General features: G+C 40.7%; 1 pseudogene; it reads right to left on the reverse strand.

Moving 5' to 3' along the window:
• Positions 1-1224: 1224 nt before the first annotated feature.
• Positions 1225-8285, reverse strand: LOC101616573 (annotated as a pseudogene).
• Between the last annotated feature and the right edge of the window lie 712 nt (positions 8286-8997).

Here is an 8997-nt window from a genome sequence, read left to right on the forward strand (position 1 = left end):
TACTCAGTGTTATGATGTTAGGCCAGCATGCTTTCACAACATTTACTAAACTTTAATCTAGTTTAATGACATCTGAGTTTACAGACATCATCCCATGATGAGCATGTTTGCTAAGTGAAAACTAATCTGACATCTAAGTCATTATTTTCTGTAAATTAAGAGGTAACTACACAGAACATGATGGTTAATGACATACACCTGCTGTTTTCACAAGTCAGTTAGCAAACTGTTATCTGTTAATATTTAATACAGTAGTAATTTGTGTTTAATTATAAGTTCCATACTAAAACTCTGACAGATTGACTTTCAAAATCAGCATACTATATCCAAGGAAAACACTAATAAAGATTATCCATGAAGAGATTATATTAAGGAAAATAAAGAAATAGGATAGAAGCCAGGTGTGGTGGCACATGCCTGTAATCCCAGCACTTGGGAGGCAGAGGTAGGAGGATTGCTGTGAGTTCGAGGCCACCCTGAGACTACGTAGTGAATGCCAGGTCAGCCTGAGCTAGAGTGAAACCTTACCTCGAAAAACCAAAAAAGAAAAGAAAAGAAAGAAATAGTATAGAAAGTCAAGCAAGTTTAGACATTTGGTTGAGAGGGAAGAAATCAAGTATACATTTTACAAATCAAATATTTAAAAACTCAATGCAATACAAATCCTTTTATCTTTTTTCAATGTAAAGGCTGAGTTCAAACCAATATGTCTAAAAGTGTTATTTTGGACCTTGTATAGTACCTATGCTTTTGATCAAAAAAAGGCCACAGCAGTTAAGATTGTAATGATCTGACTTTATTTTACACTAGGTGGGATAACAAAGCAATCCTCTTAATAAAGTTGACAGCTTCACTAAGAACATTTTTTTTTAAATATTTTATTTATTCATTTGACAGAGAAAGAGGGGGAGAGAGAGAGAATGGGAGCGCACAGGAACTCCAGATGCGTGCGCCCCCTTGTGCATCTGGCTAACGTGGGACCTGGGGAACCAAGCCTTGAACCGGGGTCCTTAGGCTTCACAGGCAAGCGCTTAACCGCTAAGCCATCTCTCCAGCCCAAGAACATTTTTAATAATGCACATTTAAAAAACTTACAAATTGTTCTGCAATACAAATATACAACAGCCTGTAAAAATAAAATTTAGAAAATTTAGAAAACAAAAGCCAATGTAAAAAGACAGATCAATACAGCTAGAATAGTACAGGTTTTATATGGCTCGGGTTTTAGAGTTTTCTTGCTGCATCATCAATGTCAGAAATTTGTTCCTTCAGCTGGCTCCACTGCTCTGGACTAAAAGCAATACCTGTTCTTCCTGCTTTCACTTCACCATCCTGATTCATCCAGTGTTCTCTAATACCAATTAGAACATTCCCTTTAAATTCTTGAACAATGATGTACTTCATTTTCCCAATCTGAAACGTTATCATCTCTGCTGCTGCTGCTACTTTGCTTGGGGGAGGCTAGAGCTCTGGAAGTTTCACCAGTCCTCTGCTTCTTTACAAATTTTTTGGGAGCAACTTGCTTTTTCCTATTTAACTTTTTTTCAACTTCACTGTCAGAATTGCTGCCTGAAAAGCTTGAAGAAACAAGATCCTTTGATTTAGGGATTCCTCCTCCCCTACAGTCCCAACAGTCTCCTTATTGCTCACTCGCTCTGGCCTGAAGTCCTATTCTCTCTTTAAAATCAACATAAAATCAGGCAAGTGTGGCAGCACATGCCTTTCATCTCAGCACTCGGGAGGCAGAGGTAGGAGGATCACAGTGAGTTTGAGGCCACCCTGAAACTACATAGTGAATTCCAGGTCAGCCTGGGCTAGCATTAGACCCTACCTCAAAAAAAAAAACAAATAGGGCTGGAGAAATGGCTTAGCGGTTAAACGCTTGCCTGTGAAGCCTAAGGACCCCGGTTCGAGGCTCGGTTCCCCAGGTCCCACGTTAGCCAGATGCACAAGGGGGCGCACGCGTCTGGAGTTCGTTTACAGTGGCTGGAAGCCCTGGCGCACCCATTCTCTCTCTCTCCCTCTATCTGTCTTTCTCTTTGTGTGTCTGTCGCTCTCAAATAAATAAATAAATAAATAATTTTAAAAAAAAAATAAAAATAACTAAATAAATAAAACCAACATTAGCTTCCAAAGGGGGTGTTTATCTTTCTGCATCTGACTTAATTTGCTTCATAGAATGTCATCAAGCTCCATTCATATTGCTACAAATGACAGACTTTCATTCTTTAATTAGCTGAATATTACTCCACTGTGTACATATACTACATTTGCTTTTCCATGGATTTAGATAGGCATCTACATTGATTCCATATCTTGACTAAAAATGATTTTTGGACATAGACAAGGATATGTTATTAGTCCCAGGCATAGGTAGATAAATAGATTTGACCTTATATTGCCCAGCTTATTGCCTGATGCTAGTTTCCAGGTGTCCAGGGCAGGAAGCAGACTCAGGCCTGGTCATTTGAAGAGATAGACTTGGCCTTTATAGAGGCTATAGTAGCTAAATTTGAAGGAAAGGTTTTGGGAAAGAAGGAGCTTAGCAGATTTGGGGCTTCAGGATTTTGAAGTTCACTTATGTCCATATGCTTAGTCAAGGTTTGCACATCTGAGAAAAGGGGCTTCGTGAGGCCAGGATAGGAAGCTCTGGAAAGCAGTAGAGGAAATGACTTCTGGAGATCATGGAGGGCTAGGAATAGATTCCACCCAGCTAGAGTGAAAACAATAGGCAACACATGGGCAGCAAGTAGAAGAGAGTGAGATTGTTTCACTGTTGTTAATTGCCCCTAGATTAAAAGATATGCTGGACCATAGCATCTGGCATTCAAAGAAGCAAAAAGGGGTGATATAACCAGGAGAAAAATAAATCAGTAGAAACAGACCCAGAATAAACAGGTGAAGGACTTAGCAAAGATGTTCAAAATATTGGAAAATATAGATAAAAACAGGAGCTGAAGAGCTGGTTCAATGGTTTAAAGCACTTACTTGCAAAGCCTGATGACTTAAATTCAATTCACCAATACCCACATAAAGCCAGATACACAAAGTGGCACATGCATCTTGAGTTTGTTTGCAGCTTCTAGAAGCACTGTTGTGCCTATTCTCTCTGTCTCTGTCTCTTTATCCTTACAAATAAATTAATAAAATATGTATATAAAAATAAAGTATAGGTAAATACAAATTTGAATATACTTGTGGCTTAAGATTAAACATTTTTAATATTTAGTGTGGTAGTACATGCCTGCAGTTCTAGTGTTCAGGAGGCTGATGATGATGGCTGTGTTTGACACAAGTATGGAATATATGGTGAAACTCTGTCCAAAACACGTGCTCAAGCTGGGCATGGAGGCACACACCTTTAATCCCAGCACTTGGGAGGCAGAGATAGAAGGATTGCTGTGAGTTCGAGGCCACCCTGAGACTACATAGTGAATTCCAGGTCATCTAGAGTGAGACCCTATCTCGAAAAACAAAACAACAACAAACAAACGAAAACATGTGCTCAGGGGATGGACAGATGGCTCACCAGATAAAGGTACTTATTTGCAAAGCCTAAATGTCCAGGTTCAATTTCCCAGTACCCACATAAAATAAAGTGTACAAAGTGGCACATGTGTTTGGAGTTCTTTTGCAGTGGCTAGAGGCCCTGAGTGCCCATACTCACTCTTTCTTTCTACTTCTTTCTCGCTCTCACTCGAATAAATAAATAAAATAAAAATAAAAAGATGGTTAATGGAGAACACTAACTTTCAAAAAAGAAGAGCTCAAATGAAATTTGTAAGTATCAACACATTACTAAAAGAATGTTTTTTTAGAAAACTTGGTGACATTAAGATTGAGAGACCAAAAAGAAATAACACGTAAATAATTAAACAATGACACTGCCATCGTAGGACAAATCATTGTGAACAAAGGAGGAGCCCAGGCTCAGCTCAGATAAGGAACTAGCTGACTAATGTGCTGACCTTTACTTCTTTAACTCAGGCTCGCTTGCTCAACAGGACATTCCAGAAATACTTAGCTGTGGGGGCCTCTGGCCCCTTGCAAAAGATAGGATCTGCAAGCAGTCTGCTGACCAGAGATGAGCAACTAGAAATGTTCCTGCACACACCTTCTTGGAACCAATCATTTTAAAAGATGCAATGTGATGTAAGCCTTCTCTCCCCTTCCTGCTCTTTTCCTTTATAAACCCCTACTTTTAGAAGGTCAGGGCTCTTCCCACTCCCACTGTGTCAGTCTGTATGGATTGAGTCCCTGCTTAAGCTTGACATTAAAAGAAACCTGTTGCTTTTACATTCCAGTGTCTCAGCTTCTGTGGCGGTCCTCTAGGTGACTCCTGGGTGACCGGGGGTCTTGGCTCCTGGTCAGGGGTCTTGGCACAACAAGATCAAATTAGACAGAAAAGAAAAATTTATTAAACTTGTTAAGTGAAAATTAAAAAGAAATTATTCCAGTGATCCACAATAAGAAAATCTCCATAAAAGACAGCAGTAAGCAGTTTGGATTCTCAGAAGAGAAAGCACATGAAGTATTTAAGGGCTGAGCTATAGGTCAGGTGGTAAAGCAATTGTCTGATATGGGTGAAGCCCTGGTTTCAATCTCCATTACAGCCTAAAGGGGAAAAAAAGTATTTGAAACCAGGTAATCTTAGCACTTTGGAGGATAAGGGAAGAGAATAGTGACTGTACATCAACACTCATTTCATTCAAAGAATTAAATAAATACAGCTTTATTCACCTCTCAAATATTGTCATTTATCCAGGATAGTTATATTGAAGGACTATAATTTTCATTTAAAAATCAATCATAGCTGGGCACGGTAGTGCATGCCTTTAATCCCAATACTCATGAGCAGAGGTAGGAGGATCACCATGAGGCCAGACTGAGACTACATAGTGAATTTCAGGTCAGCCTGGGCTAGAGTGACCACCCTACACAGGCACACAAATGCATTATGATGTGACAGTCCTGATGAAACCATCAGATTTTCCTTACCTCAAAAAAAAAAAAAAAAAAAAGTGGGGCTGGAGAGATGGCTTAGAGATTAAGGCACTTGCCTGCAAAGCCTAAGGACCCAGGTTCAATTCTCCAGGTCCCACATAAGCCAGATACACATAGTGGTGCATGCATCTGGAGTTTGTTTACTGTGGCTACAGGTCCTGGTGTGCCCATTCTATCTCTCTCTTTCTCTCGCTCTGTCTCTAATAAATAAATAAATAAAAATAAATCTTTTAAAAAATGGGGGCTGGAGATAAGGCTTAGCAGTTAAGGCACTTGCCTGCAAAGCCTAAGGACTCAGATTCAATTCCCCAGGACCCACATAAGCCAGATTCACTAGGTAGTACATGCATCTAGAGTTTGTTTGCAGTGCCTGGAGGCCCTGGCATGCCCATTCTCATTCTCTCTCTCTCTCCTTTTCCCCTCTCTCTCAAATAAATAAAAAATAAAATATTTTTTAAACTTTTAAGTATTAAAATTAAAAAGCGGGCTGGAGAGATGGCTTAGTGGTTAAGGCACATGCCTACAAAGGCTAAGGACTCAGGTTCACATCTCCAGGTCCCATGTAAGCCAGATGCACATGGTGGCACATGTGTCTGGAGTTCTTTCGCAGTGGCCAGCGGCTCTGGTGCACCCATTCTCTCTCTCCCCTTCCCTCTCTGTCTCTAATAAATAAAAACAAATCTTTAAAAAAAATATTTTAAAAAAAATTAAAAAGCTGAAAATATTTCAAGTATATTAAATGCTATAACCCCACATTCGGAAGGCTCAAAGAAGCCAATGCAGATGTACATAGACATCTCAATATGTTCTTCTGGGCATGGTGGCACTTGGGAGGCAGAGGTAGAAGGATTTCAAGTTTGAGGCCAGCCTGAGATTACATAGTGAATTCCATGTCAACCTGGGCTGCATCAAGACCCTACCTCGAAAAAATAAAATAAAATAAAATAAAAATCTCAATGTGGCATATCATACTGGTTAAAACTCATGAGCAAGTCAACAATGATAAAATACATAGAGATCAAGAAAAACAAAATATACTGTGGAGGTTAAGTATAAGAACCAACTTTTGGAACAAACTCTGGGAATATTTATTATGGATCTTACAAATAGCTTTTGTGATATTGCTGTGAGGTGGTAAATTCTTTACTTGAAACTTGCTCTAAAGTGAATCTTATAACTATTTAATCTACCTGCCTAAAGCAATGTGACTACCTTTCTTCTGCCTTGATGTACCTTTGGCTTAAATAGCATAAATGACTAATATTGATAGGCAGAGTTTAGTGATGCTGTTTGATCTTAAAATATGCATGCTCTATTCTCTTTTTCTCAGAAGTCTACTTGGACTTGACTTAGAACAAACATATATGCATAAAAAGTGCTGACCCATAGTGTTGAAGATGAGGTCAGTAACTACAGGCCCACAGATCTGAAGAAGGCAACAGGTGAGCTTGATGTAATTTCTCTTCCAATCAGGATGTATGTATGTTTTAGATCAGCAGAGTCCACCAGGTTATAGTTCTAAATCCCTTTCTTTAAAAAAAGATGTTTTAAAAAGCTGGGTGTGGCGACACATACTCCTTTAGTCCCAGCACTTGGGAGGCAGAGAGGTAGGAGGATTGCTGTGAGTTCTAGGCCAGCCTGAGACTATATAGTGAATTCCAGGTTAGCCTGGGCTAGAGTGAGACACTACCTTGAAAAAAAAAAGTTTGAGGGTTATCCAAAGTTGAAAGCTCCTTACCCTTTGCTCTTGAAATGTACTACTTGTTCACATATTACTGGCTTTTCACTGTTCAGTAAAAGTGCCTATATGTGGAGGAAGCCACAGCCACCATAACATCAGAGTAGCAGTGACGGCAGATGCATTGGGTTTACTAATGGCTTAAACTAAACTTCTCTTCAGTTTTCTTTTTCCTCAGCCTGCTTCTAGAGGCAACTTGCCCACTCCTGAGACAGCGGTATCAGGAGTTAGCTCTCTCAGCTCCAAGGCACTGTTCTTAGAAGCACTTTGCCCACTTTTGGATAGGAAAGCTTCAGAGGTTAGTCTTTTCTAAGTCAAAGTTGTGATGTAATGGGCAATATACAGAGGAACAAAGGGGAGGTGTCATGTTTCTAGTCAGAAGTACACAAGCTAGAAGACAAGGAAGCAATACCTTAAAATTAATAAAAATTAATTTAAAAAATTCCCTGAAGCCTAAAATTCTAGTTCCATACAAAACATCACACAGAAGCAAGGCAGGGAGACTCACACCTATAATCCCAGTACTGACAACAGAGGATCACGATGCATTTGAGACTAGCTGTCTCAAAAAAAACAAAATTAGTTGAGCATGGTTGCACACGCCTTTAATCCCAGTATTCAGAAGGCAGAGGTAGGAGGATCACCATGAGTTCGAGGCCACCCTGAGACTACATAGTGAATTCCAGGTCAGCCTGACCAGCACTGAGACTCTCCCTCAAAAACACAAAAACAGGGCAACTTCTGGTTAAGATAGAAGCATAGAAACCAAGTCAAATCAGCCTAGGGAAGAAAAAGCCAAAAAGAACCCCAGAAAAATACACTCTTCTACTAAAAAATGAGGTGTATAATACATTACCAGGGGTAGAAAGATGGCTTAGTGGCTAAGCACTTGCCCGTGAAGCCTAAGGACCCTGGTTTGAGGCTTGATTTCCCCAGGACACACGTTAGCCAGATTCACAAGGGACCCTAAGTGTCTGGAGTTCATTTGCAGTGGCTGGAAACCCTGGTGTGCCCATTCTCCCTACACCCCCCCCCTCAAATAAATAAAAATGAACACACACAAAAAAAAAATTTTAAAGAAATTACCAATGGCAGCAGAGAAGTAGGAGAGATCCAGAGCATCCAGAGCCCACATAGGCAGGCAAAAGTGGCTCCAGCAGTAGCAGCACCAGGTCCATGGGGCCACAGCTACAAGGCACGGCTTGAGCCTCTGGAAAAGCCAGGTGACGGGATTCTCCACTCACACCGGAAATCCTTGCAAACTCAAGAAACATGAAGGGAGGACCATAGCGACCAACAGAGTAGCACATCACGAGGTAGACAGTCATGTGGACCAATGGGAGAACTAGAGCCACCATCCACAGCCTCCCCTCCTCCACCAGCACAAGCACCAGCAAACACCAGAGACCAGGGTAAGGGAGCTCACAGCACCCAGCACCAGCAACCAGATCAGCAATCCAGTAACCCAGCCAGCTTACCTGAACCCACAGAGCGCCAAAGAGGGAACCAAGCAGGAGCGCAGCATAACTGAGACCGAAATCATGCCAAAAGGTTACTGGAATTGTACCAGGTCAGTACCTGCCAAACAAGCCTGGTATATAGGCTTGAATTGGAAGGGTCAATTGCACCTTCCATATCAGGATAAATTATATGTTAAATCTTATGGATGGCCGGACTTGCCATTATTAAATAAGCTATATTTGGGGCTTGTTATTTATTACTTCCTGATTTATAGTGGTTTTGTATACTCTTCTGTCATTCATTAGGAAAGGATCTCACTTGGTCACAGGTTGACTTGGAACCCACAACAGATCGGAAATCTTTTTTTTTTAAAAATATCTTATTATTTATTTGAGGGGGGGGGGAGGGAGGGAGGGAGGGAGAATGGGCACACCAGGGCCTCCAGCCACTGAAAACAAACTCCAGATGCATGTGCCACTTTCTGCATCTAGCTAACATGGGTCCTAGGGAATCAAACTGGGGTCCTTTGGCTTTGCAGGCAAACACCTTAACCACTAAGCCATCCCTCCAGTCCCAGACCAGAAATCTTAAACTCCTAGTTGACAGGAGCAACTAGGGTATGGGGCAACACACACTCTAAGGGACTGTGACTTTGTTAGAGGATCTGGTTATCATAATACCTACTCTTGCATAAATACTCTGTGCTGTTTTTCATTGAATGTGTACATAGTTTAGTTAAGTTTTAGAATCTACCTGTATATTGTTCCATTCAACCTACTTGTATACTCTCATAG

Source organism: Jaculus jaculus, chromosome 8 (genome assembly GCF_020740685.1).
Source record: "Jaculus jaculus isolate mJacJac1 chromosome 8, mJacJac1.mat.Y.cur, whole genome shotgun sequence".
Lineage (NCBI taxonomy): Eukaryota > Metazoa > Chordata > Mammalia > Rodentia > Dipodidae > Jaculus > Jaculus jaculus.